The sequence below is a fragment of the Lissotriton helveticus genome, chromosome 6, assembly GCF_964261635.1.
Source record: "Lissotriton helveticus chromosome 6, aLisHel1.1, whole genome shotgun sequence".
NCBI classification, from domain to species: domain Eukaryota; kingdom Metazoa; phylum Chordata; class Amphibia; order Caudata; family Salamandridae; genus Lissotriton; species Lissotriton helveticus.
Genome location: NC_136067.1, coordinates 255,158,400 through 255,177,009, shown reverse-complemented (window position 1 = coordinate 255,177,009; position 18,610 = coordinate 255,158,400). Strand labels below are relative to the sequence as shown.

The window sequence follows — 18,610 nt, the reverse complement described above, 5'->3', positions numbered from 1 at the left end:
GAGCCATGATAGAACCAACACTGGTGCCAAGAAACTAGGGCCCTGAAAGGGGATGACCTTAACCCTAGATATCGGTTCGCAGAACGGGGAGGATGGGTGGGTCGGTAAGGAATCTATCACTAACTAATGTCTCTTACAGATATATCGTTACACAAGTAGTAACTTGTGCATCTGAAAGAGACACGTTAGTGATAGATTCCTTACCTTAGAATAGATACCCCAGCAATACCAACCCCGGTGGTGGGTCTGGGAACCAATAATCACACCAGAAAGTCTTGGAGGACGGAACGGCCAAAGAAGCCATCCCTCCGGATTTGACTGTCCAGGCAGTAGTGTCGTGCGAACGTGTGCAACGAGGCCCATGTAGCTGCCTGGCAAATGTCCTGCAAGGGCACCCCCCGGCCCAGGGCAGTAGTAGTCGCCGTGGCCCGAGTGGAATGAGCCCTCAATCCAACAGGGGGCTCCTTCTTAGCCATGGAGTAACATGCCTGGATACACAAGATGATCCACCGGGAAATGGTCCGCTTGTGTACCGCCTTCCCCTTCTTAGCGCCCACGTAACCAACAAAGAGTTGGTCATCCACCCGGAACTGGCGTGTGCGATCCAAGTAAAATGAGAGCGCATGTTTTGGGTCCAGACGGTGGAGCCGCTCTTCCTCTTTAGAGGGATGCGGAGGCGGAAAGAAGGTTGGCAGGGTGATGGACTGCCCGATGTGGAAGGCTGAGACAACCTTGGGCAGGAAAGATGGCTTGGTACGCAACACAACCTTGTCCGGATGGACAGAAAGGAAAGGTGGAGTACAAGAAAGTGCCTGGAGCACACTCACTCTCCTGGCAGAGGTGATGGCAACCAGGAAAGCAGTCTTCAGAGTTAGAAGGCGAAGAGGACAGTTGTGAAGTGGCTCAAAGGGAGCGCACATCAGGAAAGTAAGAACAAGGTTCAAGTCCCACTGGGGCATCACGAAGGGAACATGTGTGTGCTGCCCTTAAGAAATCTATTTACAATAGGGGACTTGAACAGAGAAGGCTGATCAGGTAGCCTTAAGAAGGCGGAAAGGGCAGAAAGGTACCCCTTGATAGTGCCCAGAGCAGATCCCTGCTGGGCAAGAGAAAGAAGAAAGAGGAGAACCTCAGAAAGAGAGGCAGAGAGTGGGTCCACAGCCTTTGCTGTGCACCATGCCACAAATCTGTTCAACCTGCAGGCGTATACCGACTTTGTGGAGGGACGCCTGGCTGCCAGAATGACATTACAGACTTCGGGAGGCAAGTCAAATGGCCTCAACTGTCGCCGCTCAATCTCCACGCATGGAGGTGGAGGCTGGACAGGTTCGGGTGGAGGACCGTCCCCTGCTGCTGCGACAGAAGGTCCTCCCGAAGAGGCAGACGAATCGGGGGATCGACTGACATGCTGAGTAGCTCGGGATACCAGTATCTTCGTGCCCAGTCCGGAGCCACAAGGATGACCTGGGCCCGGTCACGCCTGATCTTCTTCAGTATTCTGGGCAGAAGTGGTATAGGCGGAAAGGCGTACAATAGACCGCAACTCCACTCGCGACGAAAAGCGTCTCAGAGCGAGCGCCGCCTTAGAAATTCCAACGTGCAGTACTGATGACATTGCGTGTTCTCTTTGGTGGCGAATAGATCTAACCAAGGCTCTCCCCATTGCCGAAAGAGGCCTTGCGCCACGTCCGAGCTCAGACGCCATTCGTGATCCATCATGCACCGACGGCTGAGTTCGTCCGCCCTGGCATTCAGAGAACCTGCCAGGTGTTGAACCACCAGGGTCACGCCCTGATGTTCCAGCCACTGCCAGAGGCGCAGAGCCTCCTGGCATAGGGTCCACGACCCCACCCCGCCCTGTTTGTTGCAGTACCACATGGCGGTGGTGTTGTCCGTGAACACCTGCACTACACTCCCCCGGACAGAGGGGAGGAATGCCTTCAGTGCTAGACGAATCGCCCGTAACTCCAACAGGTTGATGTGGAGCCGGGCCTCCGCCGGAGACCAGAGTCCTCTGATCTCCGCCTCTCCCATGTGGCCTCCCCAGCCCTGGAGGGACGCGTCCGTCACAACTACGTGCTCCGGGTGGGGTAGGGAGAGGGATCTGCCACTGACCCAATCGCGGTCCGTGAGCCACCACTGCAACTGTCTTGCAGTGCCCTCCGAGATCAAGACATGGTCGGACAAGTTGCCCTGATGCTGGGCCCACTGAAATTTCAGGTCCCGCTGCAGAGCTCGCATCCGCCACCAGGCGTGACGCACCAGAAGGATGCAGGAGGCCATCAGTCCCAGAAGCCGCAGCGTCAACCTGACCGAGACTCGGGATAAAGACTGGAAGAGTGGAACCAGAGCCTGAATATCCAGAACCCGCTGTTTGGGAGGGTAAACCCGAAACTGCGCCGAGTCCAGAACCGCTCCGATGAAGAGGAGCTTCTGAGAGGGACACAGGTGCGACTTCGGCACATTGATGGAGAACCCCAGCAAGTGCAGGAGGTCGGCCGTAGTCTGGAGGTGGCTGACGACTATCTGGGGCGAGCCCGCCTTCAACAACCAGTCGTCGAGGTAGGGGAAGACTGACACCCCTAACCTGCGCAGATGAGCAGCGACCACCGCCATCACCTTCGTGAACACCCGTGGGGCGCTGGTAAGGCCGAAGGGGAGCACGGTAAACTGAAAGTGCTCGTGGCCTACCGTGAACCGCAGGTAACGCCGGTGGGCCGGCAGGACGGGGATGTGAAAATAAGCGTCCTGCAAGTCCAACGCTACCATCCAGTCTCCGGGGTCCAGGGCAGCTAAGACCTGAGCCAAAGACAGCATCTTGAACTTCTCTTGTCGGAGGAAGCCGTTGACGTTCCGTAGGTCCAAGATAGGGCGCAGGCCCCCCTTGCCCTTCTTGGGCACCAGAAAGTAGTGGGAGTAACAGCCACAGGATGTATGACGTTACAACGCATACTTTTACAACGCCTACCATTACCACGCAATTTTTACAACGCAGGATCCATTACAACGAAGTACCATTACAACGCATGTATTTACAACGCAGGTACCTTTACAACGCATACCATTACAACGTAAGTATTGCTAAATTTATAATCTTTTTTTAATTGTAAATTTAATTAAAATTAATATTATTTAATTTAATTTATTTCATTTAATTTAATTAAAATAATTTAATTTAATTTAATTTAATCAATTTAATTTAATGTAATTTAAATTTAATTATATTTAATTTTTACCCTTTATCCCTTTACCCAAAACTGACCATGAACCCTAAAAATACCCCTTTACCCAAAAACCAAAAACTGACCCTGAACCCTAAAAATACCCCTTTACCCAAAAACCCAAAACTGACCCTGAACCCTAAAAATACCCCTTTACCCAAAAACACAAAACTGACCCTTAACCCTAAAAATACCCTTTTACCCAAAAACTCAAAACTGACCCTGAACCCTAAAAATACCCCTTTACCCAAAAACCCAAAACTGACCCTGAACCCTAAAAATACCCCTTTACCCAAAAACCCAAAACTGACCCTGAACCCTAAAAATACCCCTTTACCCAAAAACCCAAAACTGACCCTGAACCCTAAAAATACCCCTTTACCCAAAAACCCAAAACTGACCCTGAACCCTAAAAATACCCCTTTACCCAAAAACCCAAACTTATAATATTTTTAATAAAATTATATACTTACCAATACTTACGTTGTAATGGTATGCGTTGTAAAAGTACTTGCGTTGTAAATACATGCGTTGTAATGGTACTTAGTTGTAATGGATCCTGCGTTGTAAAAATTGCGTGGTAATGGTAGGTCGTTGTAAAAGTTGCGTTGTAAAGGTTGTATACCCAGCCACACCCTACTTCTGGCCCAGGAACGCGCTCGATGGCCCCCTTGGCCAAGAGGGCCGTGACTTCCTCTTGCAGAAGTTGCAAGTGATCCCCCGACACGCGGTGGAATTGCGGTGGCATGGCTGGAGGGGTCGCCTCGAAGGGGAGGTAGTAGCCCCTTCGGACGATTTGCAGCACCCACCTGTCCGACGTGACAGTGCGCCAGTGGGAGTGGTGATGGCGAACCCTGCCTCCCACAGGCGTCACATGGGCCTGAAAACTCGGAAGGTTTTGAGGCAGGTGCTGCGGAGGGAGGTGTGGACTGGCCTCGCCGCTGACCCCGACCGCCGCCACGGCGGTTTCCACGGCCGCCACCGCGCTGCTGGGCATTCTGCGGTGTGTGGCTGGCAGCACGTGTGGGGACGCCCCTTCCGTGGCCACGAAAGGAGCGAAAGGCACCCGATTGCTGGCGCGTGGCCGAAAGGCCTAAGGACTTGGCCGTAGCCCTGGAGTCCTTAAAGCGCTCCAGCGCATGGTCTGCCTTGTCGCCAAAAAGGCGACGGCCATCGAACGGCATGTCCAGAAGAGTGGCCTGGACATCGGCCGAAAAATTGGCGGACCTCATCCAGGCGTGGCGTCTAACCGCCACCGTCGTTGCCATCGCCCTGCCCAGTGAGTCCGTGGTATCCAGCCCACACCGGATAGAGTATCGTGCCGCATCTCGACCCTCCACAAGGGCTTGGGCGAGTTTAGCCCGGACTTCCTCCGGGCATTGTGGCAGCACGTCCGCAATCGTGTCCCACAGGGTGTGGGTGTAGCGGCCCAAGAGACACGCGGTATTGACAGACCGCAGTCCCAAACTCAGGGACGAGAACACCTTCTTTGCGAACTGTTCATATCTCTTGGATTCCCGATCGGGCGGGGCTGTCGGGAATGCGGTCTGGGAAGTGGAGGCCTGGATAACCAGGCTCTCGAGGGTGGGATGGGTGGACAAAAAGGAAGGGTCGCCCGGAGCCGGGCGGTAGCGTCTGGCCACGTTCCTATCCACAGGCGGACCTGTGGCGGGCTTGGACCAAGTGCCCACAAGAACGTCACATAAGGCTTCATTAAACGGCAGCAGAGGCTCACTGGAGCTTGCCTGCGGTTTAAGAACCTCAGTGAGGAGGTTAGTCCTCACGGCCGTAACGGGGAGCTCAAGGCCCAAGGCCTTGGCTGCCCTCGTCAACACTACGCTATAAGCAGCCCCCTCCTCCGTAGCCATGGTGGGAGGGGAGACAAATCCAGTGTCTGGCGAGGTGTCAATACCACTGGCCTCCCCAAGCTCATATGTCCAGTCCTCTTGAGACTGGCACTCCTGTGCCTGAGGGTCCTCAGACCCCTCCCAATCACCCCCATCACCAGTCTCCTGTAACCCAGGGTCAACAGACTGGACCGCCTCATGGAAATAAAAATCTCCAAAGGCCGTCTGAAGCGGCGCCCAACGGCGCCGTTCCGGCGCCAGAGTTGGACCGAAGGGAAGATTGGGGACGGCGTCCACAATGGGTGCCGGGGGCGACACCCTCGGGGCCGGCGCTGGTGAGGTCGACCGGCGACGGCCCGGATCCGGAAGCGGATCCGGTGAGGTCCTGCGGCGCCGGGGCCGAAGCACCCGGCGGCGTCGGGGCCGAAGCGCCCGACCCGCTAGGGCCTCCAGCCGGGACCGCTAGGCCCGGAGGCGCCGCGGGACCCGGCTGAGGATGGAGGGATCTCATGGCCATGAGGTACCGTTCGATCTCCTCCCGCGTCGCGCCGTGCCCAGGGACCCGAAGGTGTGGGGCAGGCGGCGACGCTTGCGACTCTCTTGGAGCCGCGTGGGCGGTGTCGCCCGAACCCCCGGCCGCATCGTGCAAGAGTCGGGGTGGGTCGGAGGAGCGATGATGCCGCTCTGACCTCTCATGCCTCTTACCTGAGGACTTGGATCCAGACGACCGATGTCCACTCCCGGAGCTGCGTGGACTCCGACCCCGTGACCGGTCCCTCGACCTTCCGTGGGACCGGGACCTGGAATGGCGCGGGGCCGACTGCCGGAGCTCGAGCCGCTTGCGGGACCGCTCCCGCCTAGCCTTCGACGTCAGGGCCCGGCAGTCAGAGCAGGTGCGGTCATCGTGGTCGAGGCCTAAGCACTTCAGGCACCGGCGATGGGGGTCCGTGACCGACATTAGTCGGTCGCACTTCGAACAGGGCTTGAACCCGGGCATCCCTACTGGCACCGTTGGAGTCGAAGACTCGAGTAGAGAAATGATCAAAAGGTTTAGTCAAAAAATGACTAGGGGTAGAGCTTCTCCGGATCTGCGCTAGCTGGCGCGGAAAAAAGAAGAACTGACGTCAGCGCGCATGGGCGGCGTCTAAGTACTCCGACGACGTCATTACGGCGCTAACGACGCCGACGACGGACGCGGAGCCGCGGACGACGCCTACCGACACGCAGGGGTATTGCTACGCAAAAATTTCCGGATCCAGTCTGACGCCTGGGGATATTCTAAGGTAAGGAATCTATCACTAACGTGTCTCTTTCAGATCTTCCTCGCGGTAGGGAAGCGCAGCCCTGAACCCCCCCAGATCCCGCCGGTGCCGCACCAACGCTGCACGACAGAGGCGATTGACGCATCGGTGGAGCTGACGATCAGAGGGGGATCGTCTCCTGCCACGCCACCTATCTGCCATCTTGGGCCCACGATCGGGCCTAAGGGAGATTGAGATTGCCCGGGGCTCTTCGGCTCCAGCGCTCTTCGGCGGTGAGTGGTGCTGCCGTGCGACTGGTGGTGAGGGAGGCTGCTAAGCGGAGGGGCCCCGGCTGGGGGGAACCTGCAGGGGACGCAGGAAGGCCCAGAGTTGAACACTGCCCCTGGAAGGCGACCCCCGCCGCGACTGCATGACCTGATTGCGTACCTGGTCACCTCCCTCAGCTACTTTTGCGTGGGGCTCGCCTGGGACTCTGTCTAATCGAAGCAGCCACTGGACTGCATGGTTGAGGCCTGTGAGGGAACGGGCCTGTCCTCAGCGGCCTGCTGTCTGGAAGAGGCCTCCTTAACGACAGACCGCCTGGGCACTCTTAGACCTGCTGGCTGGGGGCACTGAAGCAGATACTCGGCATTGTTGCGGACCTAGTGGGCTTCTGCCCTCCTGTGGTGACCAAGAGGTCGTTGTGTTATCCCGGCTCTGAAGCGGGACGAGCAGCGCTTTACAGCATTTAGGGAGGGTGGCCTGGGCCTTACATCCCCCACGGTGACGCTGCTGGACTCTACAGTCTGGTCCTGCATCCTGGATTGGACAACTCTGCACTAGCCCCCTGTCCCCAGGGGGCCAAGATTGCTCCACAAGTAGGGGCTGCCTGGAACTCTACGGACCAACCATCAAGATCCTGGATGCACCCAGGGGCACCACGCTACGGCCTACTCTCCCCCTTGCCATACTGACTGTGGGGTCTTCATCATGGAAAGGGTGCTGTTAGCTTTCACGCGCATTCTTCCTCTTGCAGCCCCTCGACCACCCCTGTCTGCACCGTCTGGCATCGGCAGGTGCTGGCCCCAGCCTGACACTGCCACGCACCAGCTCAGTGGATGGGGCAGTTGCGCCCCAGAAGAATAAGCTGCAGTGGCCAGTGACTTAGACCTCACCCTTCACCCTGGCCCTGGCGTGAGGCGGGGAGAGGTGAGGGCGAGTCCCTGAAGCCGAGGCCCCATCCTACGTTGGTTGGCTGGGCGGCGGGGGGAAGCGGGACCACGTCTGGGTAAAGCGGGCGCTGGGAGGATTTGGCGGAGTCCCGGAGGTTGAATCTCGTGGTCAAGTATATCTAGGACAGTAAACCCTACGCTCAGCGCCATTTCCTAGACGTGAGTGTGCGGTCTGTGACCATAGAGACTCTATCCGGCCCTCCCCTGCTTGGGCACCGAGCACCCTGCTCAGCCCTGAACCTGGAGGGCGCGCACATCCAGGGCAATTCCCCACTGTTAATAGTAGAGCCCGATGTGATGCGCTCTGATCTCCACTGACTGAGGCAAGACAGGTACTCTGGACGCCCACACCTACTCTCTAGCGGCCCATTCAACACCCACTAACCAATTCACTTAGCGGAGCTGACACGCAACAAAGTAGGGAAGGACTCAGCAGCAGCCCCAAAAGACAATCCTGTTGCTGCAATGTGGGGTAAGGCAGGCGCACCGGTCACAGGAGAGTTAGCTCCGCAGCCTGGAGGGGACTCGCCACCAATTATTTATGGCTACCTTTATGGCGGAACTTAAAACTGAAATAGGTTCCCTACGCACTGAGGTCCACTCATGTTCGAGAGCTTAAGAAGGAGGTCACGGACCTCAGGTAGAGAGTAGATGGCCTGGAGATGTCCGTGGATACCCGAACGGAGGATCAGGAACAACTCTGGCAGCGCCTTGCCACCCTGGAGGAACAACACATAGTGCTGCAGCTGAAGCAAGAAGACCTGGAAAATCGTGGATGCAGAAACAACCTCCGCATCCGGGGGGGTTCCTCTCGAGTCAGAGTGGAACGACATTATGACCTACGACATTATGACCTACGTGGCGCAGCTCCTGCACGAGGTCTTGGGGGATGATGATGCCTCTCCGACGGAGCTGGATCGGGCCCATCGAGTATCTGGCCCGCTGGCACACCGGGTATTCTCCCAGACATCCTGACCCGGGTCCACTTCTTTAAAGAAAAAGAGGCTATACTTAAAGCAGCACACCCCAAACCGGATCTCACATACAACGGAGCCAAGATCCAGATCTATCAAGACCTTGCATCCAATACTCTCCGGAGACATCGAGATTTGAGGCCGGTGATGGATAAGCTATGAAGCCTTGATATTCCATACCAGTGGGGCCACCCATTTGCTCTCATTTTTCAAAGGGAATCCAAGCGCAGGGTGGTGAGGTCTTTCAGGGAAGCGGCACAGCTCCTCCACCTCTCCTCGACGCCGCCCTCCAGTCCAACACGCATTCCGCCCATCACGCGAGCTCCTGCCCAACCATCATGGTCTACGGTACGCCGCTCCCGGCACTCCCCACGCTCTGACGAGCAATCCTCCTTGCAGGTCAAGAATGACATTATCCAACATATTCGGTCCCTGGAGGGGGACAAGTCTGCAGCAAGCTCCCGCCCTCCATCCTCCTGACTGCCTGAAACTTCCCGTCTGTTAACTACAGGATACAATGATCTCTGACTTTATCCCAGAACCCAATGGGGTTGGCGCCTAACCACAGACACAGATGATAAGGATGTAAAAAGACTGGATCATTCCCTGGGGCTGTTTGCAATCAGCTAACGATATTTCAAATAAAATACACCACTCACCATTAGCTCAGCAGAAATATCACACCCCTACCCCCAAGCCACAAACACAGATGAGCAGCCTCTACTGTCAAAATGCAATAGTAGACATTGAAACTAGTCTTCTTCCATCCCACAAGTTCCTGAAGTTCTGAGCTAAAGAGAAAATATATGCACTTGGATCTTTAAGTAAATATTTGTGACTATCAGGCACATCTCTAATGCTACATTCAAATGAGTGTTCTTTTAAAACAGATTTAACAGACTAGTTTTCCAAAAATACCTACAACTCTTGGAATAATCTCCATTACTACTGAACTCATAATATTCTGGTAATTGTGAGATGCATATATTGGAGGATATGTAACTGGTTTTAAAATTTCTTCTCACCCCAATAACTAAATGGTATTTGCCACATCAACCTTCTGAGTCATAGAAGTGGTTTTAAGCCAAACGATAAAGATGGTCGGCTCAACACAACAATTCAAGCGTTTTAATTGTCAGTAAACATTGTTTGGCACCACCTCATTAAACATACTATCTCAGGAGGTGGCAGATGACTTGCTTCCTACACGTGCTGCAGCGTCAGACCTCTTTATTTGGCACTGTCATAATTCTCTTCATCTTGTTCAAGCTACAGTTGCCTAGCCCCTGCAAAACCACACACCCCATGCACCAATGTCAAGGTAATCTGTGGAGGCACATATATCATTCCAATAAACAGCGCAATTTTTAGGTCGAGCCTTGACAGCGCATGTGCGGTCTCTCGATCTTTTGTATGTAATACTGGGCTGACAGAACACCCATTGGCTTTTTATTTTTTAATATGACTGTCCCTTCAAAAGGCTTGGCTGCAACTGGTCACTATCCCTTCTTCGTCCCTCCCAGCAGAAGCGCCTAACTTCGGCTATCCTCTTGTTTTTACTTGATCCTTCGTTATCAGGGACTTTTTTTTATTGTTCCTTTGTAGGGTTACCAGTAAATGTTTTGAAGGGAACAAGTGCCCAGGGCATAAACTCAAGAGGGGGCCAACAGGCCCAAGAGCTCACGTTACAGAGTGCGGAATACAGCATCCTGATCACAAATTCACAAGCTCATTACGTGCTCCAGGATTGCATGATAAACCTGTATGTCTTTACATTCAGGTGGAATACAGGAGCAATTAATGAGCTTGTAAATCGTTTGTGATTGGGAGGCTGCATTCCACACTCTGTAACATAAGCCCTTTGGTCTCTCAGCAACATTTCCCAGACACAGAGGCATGTTTGAGTTCCAATGTAAACACAAACTAGCCTCTGCAATGCAATTGGTCTAGCACTTACACGAGTTTGAGCTTTTGGCATTGTAAATGACAATGCCTTTAATTTAGGTTTTGGTTTTTAAAGCATAAATAAAAGGCGCTGTCATTTACAATGGCAATAGCTTACACTCTAGCAAATGCTAGACCTATTGCATTCCAAATGCTTGTTTAATCTGTTTTTAGCATGAGTGACATACATTGCGGGCATGGATAGCATTGACCAACACCACCAAAAAAGTTCCCCTTTCTGTAGTACTCGAAATTTCCTCATGATCCTCTAACTGCAGATTCCTCCCCCTGTGAATACCCAAAGGCACCAGACTGGATTCAGAGGATATTTTATGCAAATACCTTGTATTGCGATAGGAAGTGTGATGCGGCTCATAGTCAACTCCGTTTCGCCCCAGAAGCGATGCTGAAGCCGTAGATAATGGCCACCCCTGCACACTAACGTCAATTTCTTTTGGACTGTGTCCACACAGTCGGACACGAAGACGTTGGATGAGCAAATTGACAGCGCGCTGATCTATAAATTGAAACATTTTTAAAATGGGGAAAAGAGTCAATTCCTCAGCACGAGGAGGTAGTAGGTAGGGTCAGCGAGAAATCTGTGGTTAGACGGAGTATCCATCCGGAAAGAGCATTATCAGAGGAAAGTATTTGAAGATACTTCTAACCGCAGACTACTCACCTTGTCTATAGATACCAAAGTAGTACTCCTAAGGTGAATGGTCTGTGGAGTGGGCTCAGACCAAAAACATCTGTACGGCAAAATGGGCAAAGCGTCTCTCCTGAAAGACCTGGCTATCAAAGCATTAGTACTTCGTGACGGTGTGAGCTGACGCCCACGTTGCAGCCTGGCTAATGTCCAAGACAGGTAACGCAGTAGTTGCAGCCTTGGGTCTGCCAGAATGAGCCCTCACATCTTCTGTGGCCTTGGCCTTAGACAGTGCATAGCAGTCTTTGATGCAGAGGTTTGAAATGAGAAGTACACTGAACCACAAACTTCTTCCAGCAGAGATCATATTTGTAGCATGGATAATTTTTGTGGATTGATGTCTGGCCACCGAGATGAAATCTACTATCTCTGGAGGGAGGTAGAATGCAGTCAGCTATCGACGCTCAATCTTCACACACGGAGGTGCAATTTGCGCAGGCCTGGTTGGCAAATTCTCCCCCACTGCTTTGACAGCAGATCATCCCAAAGAGGCAACCTGATTAGGTGAAGGGTGCCCATGTCCATGAATTGAACACTCTCCTTGACCAATCTGGAGTCACTAGGATGACTTGTGCCTGGTTATTCCGGATTCTCAGAACTCTGGCCAGAGAGGCAGAGACGAGAAGGCATACAGCAGCCAGAACTACATTCTAGGATGAAGATATTTCAGAGGGAGAATCACCTTGGAGAATTCCAAGGAGCAAAAAAGCCTGAATACACACGTTTTCGGCGGTGGCAAAAAGATCGAGCCTGGTTTCTCCCCACTGCTGGAAGATGCCCAGTGCCACCTTGGGGTGTAAATGTCATTCGTGATCCGCTAGGAAATGCTGGTTGAGCTAGTCTGCCCTCGCGTTCAAAGTTCCTGCAAGGTGGTTCACAACCTGTGAGATAACCTAACGATCCAGGACCCAGGACCCTACACTGCATTGCTTGTTGCAGTACCCTATGGCGGTGGATCGTCTGTTGGAACCCAAGTTAGCCTTTCCTTAATGGACTAAAGGAAGGCCTTCAGTGCCAATTTGATTGCCCGCACCTCCAAAAGATCGTTTTGGAGATGGATCCCGCCTGAGGCCAGAGTTCTGCGATTTCCACCTCTCCCGGATGACTTTTACTGTCCGGCAATGATGCACCTGTGATAACTGTCAAGTCTAGGTGGGGAAGGGGGAGGGGTCTGCCACCAGTCAAAATGCAGACAAGCAGCCACCACTGCAGATCATTTGAAGACTGAAATCCAGGACCAAAGCTGAAATATCAAGATCAAAGCCTGAATGTCTGGACTCATTGAGGCAGTAGAAAAGCAGTCCAGTGGTCTCCATATAAAGGTGGTTATATTCATACATTTGGTCATCATCTCGATTATCATCTAGGCCATGTTGGCTTTGTTCAATGTGTGTGATAATGAGGACTTGAAGTGAATGCTTGTTGTGAGGCAATGGCACAATTCGGTCCGAATCTTTAAAAAAGCTTTGTTGGTTGAGGTAAAATTAGAGGAAGACTTGACTTTGCCAATCTAGAGTTCAGAATCACTAAACACAATATGTTCTTCTTCCGTCTTCTGGCCAGCATCACCGTGGGCAGGACCAGCGAGGATTGTGATGCTGGAGTCAGAATATGCAGCTGCATGGAATCGGACCCCTCTGCGGGGTCAAGATGCACAGATGGCATTTGGAATAACTGGAGGACTCCACAAACCCATGGGGCCAGAAGGCCCACCAGAGACAACCAGAAGGGTGCCAAAGGAAAATGCTACTTACCCAGTATGCATCTGTTCTTGGCATATAAAGCTGTAGGTTCATATGCGTTAGCAAAGATCGCCATCTGGTGTAGGGCCCGGATGTTTGCACTTTGTTTATCTTTGAAGAAGTATTTGTAGTCATGAGGTAGGTGACAACTCCTTTCGGTGATAGTGTGCATGGGCATAGACTGCATCCTTAGATTGTTTTGCAGTAAGGGTAATAATGGAGTTAGTAAGTGTAGAAAGAGATGTCCATGTATAGTGTACCCCAGTAAGATAATACTGCAACAGATAGAGGTACCTGGGGAGGCGGGTGGGTGCATATAAATCTACAGCTTTATATGCCAAGAACAGATGCATACTGGGTAAGTAGCATTTTCCGTTCGAGGCATATGAGCTGTGTAGATCATATGCGTTAGCATAGCCTATAAAGCAGTTATTTTCTCAGCGGTGGCTAACCTGTATCTGTTGCAGTGGTTTGAAATAGTGTTCTTAAAACTGCCTGGCTCACACAAGCTTGTTGTTTTGCTAACACCTCTACACAATAGTGCTTTGTGAATGTGTGTGGTGTAGACCATGTAGCAGCCTTGCAGATGTCATATAAGGGTATGTTCCCCAAGAATGCCATAGAAGCCCCTAGATTGCAGATAGAGTGCACCCTAGGGGGAACTGTTAAGGTGCGTTTAGCTTTAAGGTAGCATATTTGGATGCATTTAACTAGCCACTGTGCAATACCTTGTTTTGACATATGATTGCCCTTAAGCGGTGGTGAAAAGGCAACAAAGAGTTGGTTGGTTTTCCTAAAAGATTTAGTTCTTTCAATGTAATAAATTAAGGCTCTTTTAACATCTAATGTGTGTTCTGCCACTGAGTCTGGTTGGGGAAAAAACACGGGTAATTCCAATGACTGATTGAGATGAAAGGCAGAAATGACTATGTGTAAAAATTTGGAGAGAGTTCTAAGAAACACCTTATTTTGGTGAATTTGTACAAATGGTTCTTGTATGGTTAATGCCTGGAGCTCAGCAATCTTCTAAGAGAAGTGATGGCTATGAAGAAGGCTAACTTCCACGTTCGAAATTGTAGTTCACATTCGTGCAGTGGTTCAAATGGTGGGCCCATGAGTCTTGTAAGGACTATATTAAGATTCCACAATGAAGAAGGTGGAAGTCTAGGAGGAATGATTTTTTTTTAGTCTTTCCATTAAGGCTTTGATAGCCGGTACACGAAACAAGGACAAGTGTTGTCTGTTTTGTAGGTAAGCCGCTATTGCAGCAAGATGTAGTCTTATTGATGTATATGCTAAGTTAGCCCACTGTAGGTGTAACAGGTAGCAAATTATGTTTTGAATTGAAGCATCAAGCGGATTGATTTGATTGTTATTAAAATAAATTACAAATTGTTTCCATTTTGCTGTGTATCATGCTCTTGTGGTAGGGCGTCTAGCTTCTCTACTGATGTTCATGCAGTTTGGCCGGAGATTAAGGTAGCCAACCTCTATGATTTCAGGTGCCAGATTGCAAGGTTGAGTTGACTGGGATCTGGATGCCTTATCTCTCTATAGTTCTGAGTGAGAAGCTTGGGGGAGAGGTGTAGTTTTCGATAAGCAACTACTGATAGTTTAAACAGGGTTGTGAACCATGGTTGTCGAGCCCATGTGGGAGCAACTAGGATCATTGTGAGGGAATGTTGTTTGAGCTTCTGAACCACTAATGTAATTAGCAGGAGATGTGGAAAAGCATAAGCAAATATCCCTGACCAATTGATCCATGGCGCATTGCCTTTGGACAATGGGTGTGGATACCTGGACACGAAGTTTGGGCCGTTTGCGTTGAGGTGTGTGGCGAACAGATCTATCTCTGGGTAGCCCCACATTTGGAAAAATGGGAGAAGAACTTACCTTGAGCCTGGTTCCACTGACGTGCTAAGCATTCCTGTGGGGGGCGCATTTGGAGTCTTGCGTATGGAACGATTAGAATGCAAGACGCCATCATTCCGATCAACTGAATAAACACTCGGGCTGGTAGTGAGTGAAGCGGTTGAAATTGTGATATTCTGACTGGTTTGGGGTACGCTAGAGCTTTGCAAGTGTCTATTGTGGCTCCTAAGTACGATTGCGTGTTGGAGGGTTGAAGATGAGACTTGGTGAGGTTGACAGTGAATCCGAAGTTGTGAAGCAGCTGAACTGCCTTGTGAGTGTGGTGTATGCAGCTGTAGTGCAACTTGGCTTTTATTAGCCAGTCATCCAAGTAAGGGAAGACATGAATGTGTTGTCTTCTTAAATGAGCTGCGACCACTACTAGACACTTGGTGAAGGCTCTAGGTGCTGTAGTTACCCTGAATGGGAGGAGTGTGAATTGGTAATATTGTCCGTCCACCACAAACCTGAGATATTTGCTGTGAGCTGGGTAAATGGGAATATTGAAGTAGGCGTCCTTTAAGTCCAGAGTGGAAAGAAAGCCGCCTTGCTTAAGCAATGGGAGCACCTGTTGAAGGGTGATCATGTGAAAGTGGTCTGATTGAATGTAGAGGTTTAGCTGTCTGAGGACCCGTATGGGCCTGAGGGAGCCGTCCTTTTTTGGAATTAAAAAGTATAGGGAGTACACTCCTATCACTTAATGACGTAATGGGACTGGTTCTATTGCAAGTTTGTCTAACAGAGAGAGGACCTCTTGTTTTAAAAGGGTGAGATGCTCTGGTGACATTGCACGCTCCCTTGGAAGGATTGTTGGTGGAGTGCTGGTAAGTTCCAGGCAATAACCATTTTGGATAATTTGTATTATCCACTTGTCTGAGGTGATTGAATTCCAGACAGGTACGAACTGCGAGAGATGTCCCCCGACAGGAGTGGAATGATCGGGGTAGTGGAGGGAAGTCATTCTTTATTGGCAGGGGAAGTGCAGGTGGAGTTACCCCTGCATTTTTCCTTATTATTATTTCCGCTGTAACCTCCTCGAAAATAGCCTCTGGAGGAGTTAGATTGGTTGTTTCCTTTGTAAGAGGAGGAGGAATTTTCTGACAACTGTGTTTTTGAGTCACCCCTGTAAAAGAAGCCACGAAAGGAACTCCTGCTAGAAGGTAATTGTAGGGTTCCCATGGATTTTGCTGTTTCGGTCTCTTTCTTCATCTTTTCTAATGAAGTATCTACTGTTGGCCCGAAAAGATGTTCTCTATCAAAGGATTGATTAAGTATCGAGGATTGTACCTCATGCTTGAATCCAGAGATTCGAAGCCAAGCATGTCTCCGTAACAGTATGCTAGTGTTGATAGCACGAGAAACTGTGTCCCCTGCATCTAGGGCGCATTTTATGGAAGTGTTGGTGATGAGCTTTCCTTCCTGAATGAGGTCATTAGCTTTAGTTTTATATTCTTCTAGCAAATACTGCATGAGTTTTTCCAACTCATCGTAGTGTGCACTGTTGCAGGGTGCTAACAGAGCCTGAGCGTTGGCAATACACCAATAATTAGCGGCCTGTGAGGCTACTCTTTTGCCAGAGGCATCAATAAGTTTAGACTCCTTGTCAGGAGGAGGGGCGTCTCCTGTAGTTTGAGAGTTCGCTCTCTTGCGGGCGTTAGATACCACAAGAGAGTCTAAAGGTAACTGAACTTTTATATATATGGAGTCTGTAGGAGCGCCCTTGTATTTTTTATCCACCCTAGGTGTCAGTATCCTTGCTCTAACTGGGTCCTTGAATACCTCGTCGGTATGTTTTAACATACCCTTCAACATGGTTAAAGTGTTAGTAGACCTTTGCGAGTGTGTGAATGTCTCTACAAGGAAATCCTCTTCTAGAGGGTGTGAATGTGGCTCCACCCCGTGAAATTGGGCAGCCCTGTTGATAAGTTGTGCAAAGCCAATGTTTTCATCAGGAGGGGAAGGTCTGGAGGGAAACAGGTCAGGGTCATTAGGTTGATCTGGATCCTAATTATAATCATCCCAGGGAGCAGTGTCCTGTGGTATGTCCAGATCTTGTGGGGATGATGATTGTCGTCCCCATCCTCATCCCCAAAATCGTCATACTGTGAGTCAGGTGACATAGGAGGTAGTGTATTTGATGGTGAAATGTGTATAGGTGGAGGAGAGGGAGGTATATAAGGGGAGACGGGTTAGTACCCATATCTGCTTTTTGCCTCATAGGTATAGGGGAATCTCCTGAAGTGTCTAACTTCCGTTTTTTAGAAAGAGTAGTCAGAAGGTGGCCAATTTTTGGATCAATACTGATTCTTTTTTGTTTCGGATCCAAAGGTGTGTCTTCGGAAGGAAGTTCTTTGGAAGGAGTATCTTTCTCTTTAGGAGTGGTTTTCGGCGTCGAAAATTTGGGCGCAATGTCTTTGGGTGCCGAGTGTTTGGAATCCGAATGCTTATTTTTAGCCGGTTTAGGCTGTGGAGTCTTTGGAGTGATATGTTTCGGCTCCGAAATTTTCGGTGTGGAGGATGTCGGCTCCGAGTTTTTGGGTGTAGAGCATTTTGGCTCCGAGGCTTAAGACTTCGACGAGGTCAGCTCAGAGTCCTTTGTTTTGGAGGTTTTCGGTGTTGAAGGTTTCTTTGGTGCCGATGATGTGGGAACTGGCACGTTTCTCCTTATGTTTCGGTGCCGAACTAACACCGGACTGGGGCTGGCTCGAGCCGGAAGGCTTGTGTTTGTGTTTCAAGCACAAACACGGGGCATCTGAAACTTTTTCTCGGTGTCCACCGAAGTCAGAGAGCGAGGGTGGGACTGGAGCCTTATCTTTTTGTTGAGTGGGTACATGGGGATCTGTACTTATGGTACGCTGACCTGGGGTGACGTTCAGGTCAGGTCTTCCTCCATGCCGGAGTCGGCTTCAGACACAGACCAAGTTCTTCTTCTTCTTCTGCAGCAGGACTATTTTCTTCTTCTTCGCCGAAGATGTCTGGTACGGAGCCACTGCCACGTTGCATCTCTAGGCGTCAAGCCCGACGGTCACGGATAGTCTTCTTTGATCGGAATGATCGACACGCTTCGCAGGATTTTTCTTCATGTTGCAGGAATAAGCACAGGTTGCAGACCTCGTGCAAGTCGGTGCGTGGAAACTTAGCACAACACCCAAGACATAGCTTGAACATAGTCCGTTCCATCGACTGCTCGGGTGGTCGGCACAGGTAGGCCCACGGGCCGCCTCAAAGTTCACAATCGAAGGTTTTTACATTAGAGACAATACAGTCGAGGGTAGAGGATTGCGCGTCAAAGGGGTTCGAAAACGATACTGAACTGGAACGCAGCAATACACATCCGAACCCGATGGTGGAAAAAAACAATCTAAAGATGGAGTCGATGCCCAAGCGCACTAGCACTGAAAGGAGGAGTCACCTACCTCGTGACTACAAAGACTTCTTCGAAGAAAACCAAAGTGCAAACATCCGGGCCCAACACCAGATGGCTATTTATGCTAACGCATATGATTTACAACTCATATGCCTCTAACATATGCTTCCACCTGTTGTGGTGTCACCGGCAGCGTCATAAATTTGGAATGCACTGGGACCAGTTTAGGAATGGATTCCTTGATAGGCATCTGCAATCAGGTAACAATTTGGCATCAATATAACTTCACAGAATGAGAGTGGTGGGACAGGAGAGTGTCTCAATTCAACTTCTTATTTCTTTGACTTACCTTAAGAGCTGAAGTGGGAAGATGACCTGTGGTGGGAACAACCTTGAGAGTAGAAACAGGACTGTGCTCTCAA

At 50.7% G+C, this 18,610-nt stretch overlaps 1 protein-coding gene across 8 annotated transcripts in view; it reads right to left on the bottom strand.

Moving 5' to 3' along the window:
- Nucleotides 1-18,610, bottom strand: part of ITSN2 (intersectin 2) — a 1,402,222-nt gene that overhangs the window by 269,738 nt on the left and 1,113,874 nt on the right. The window lies entirely within an intron of this gene.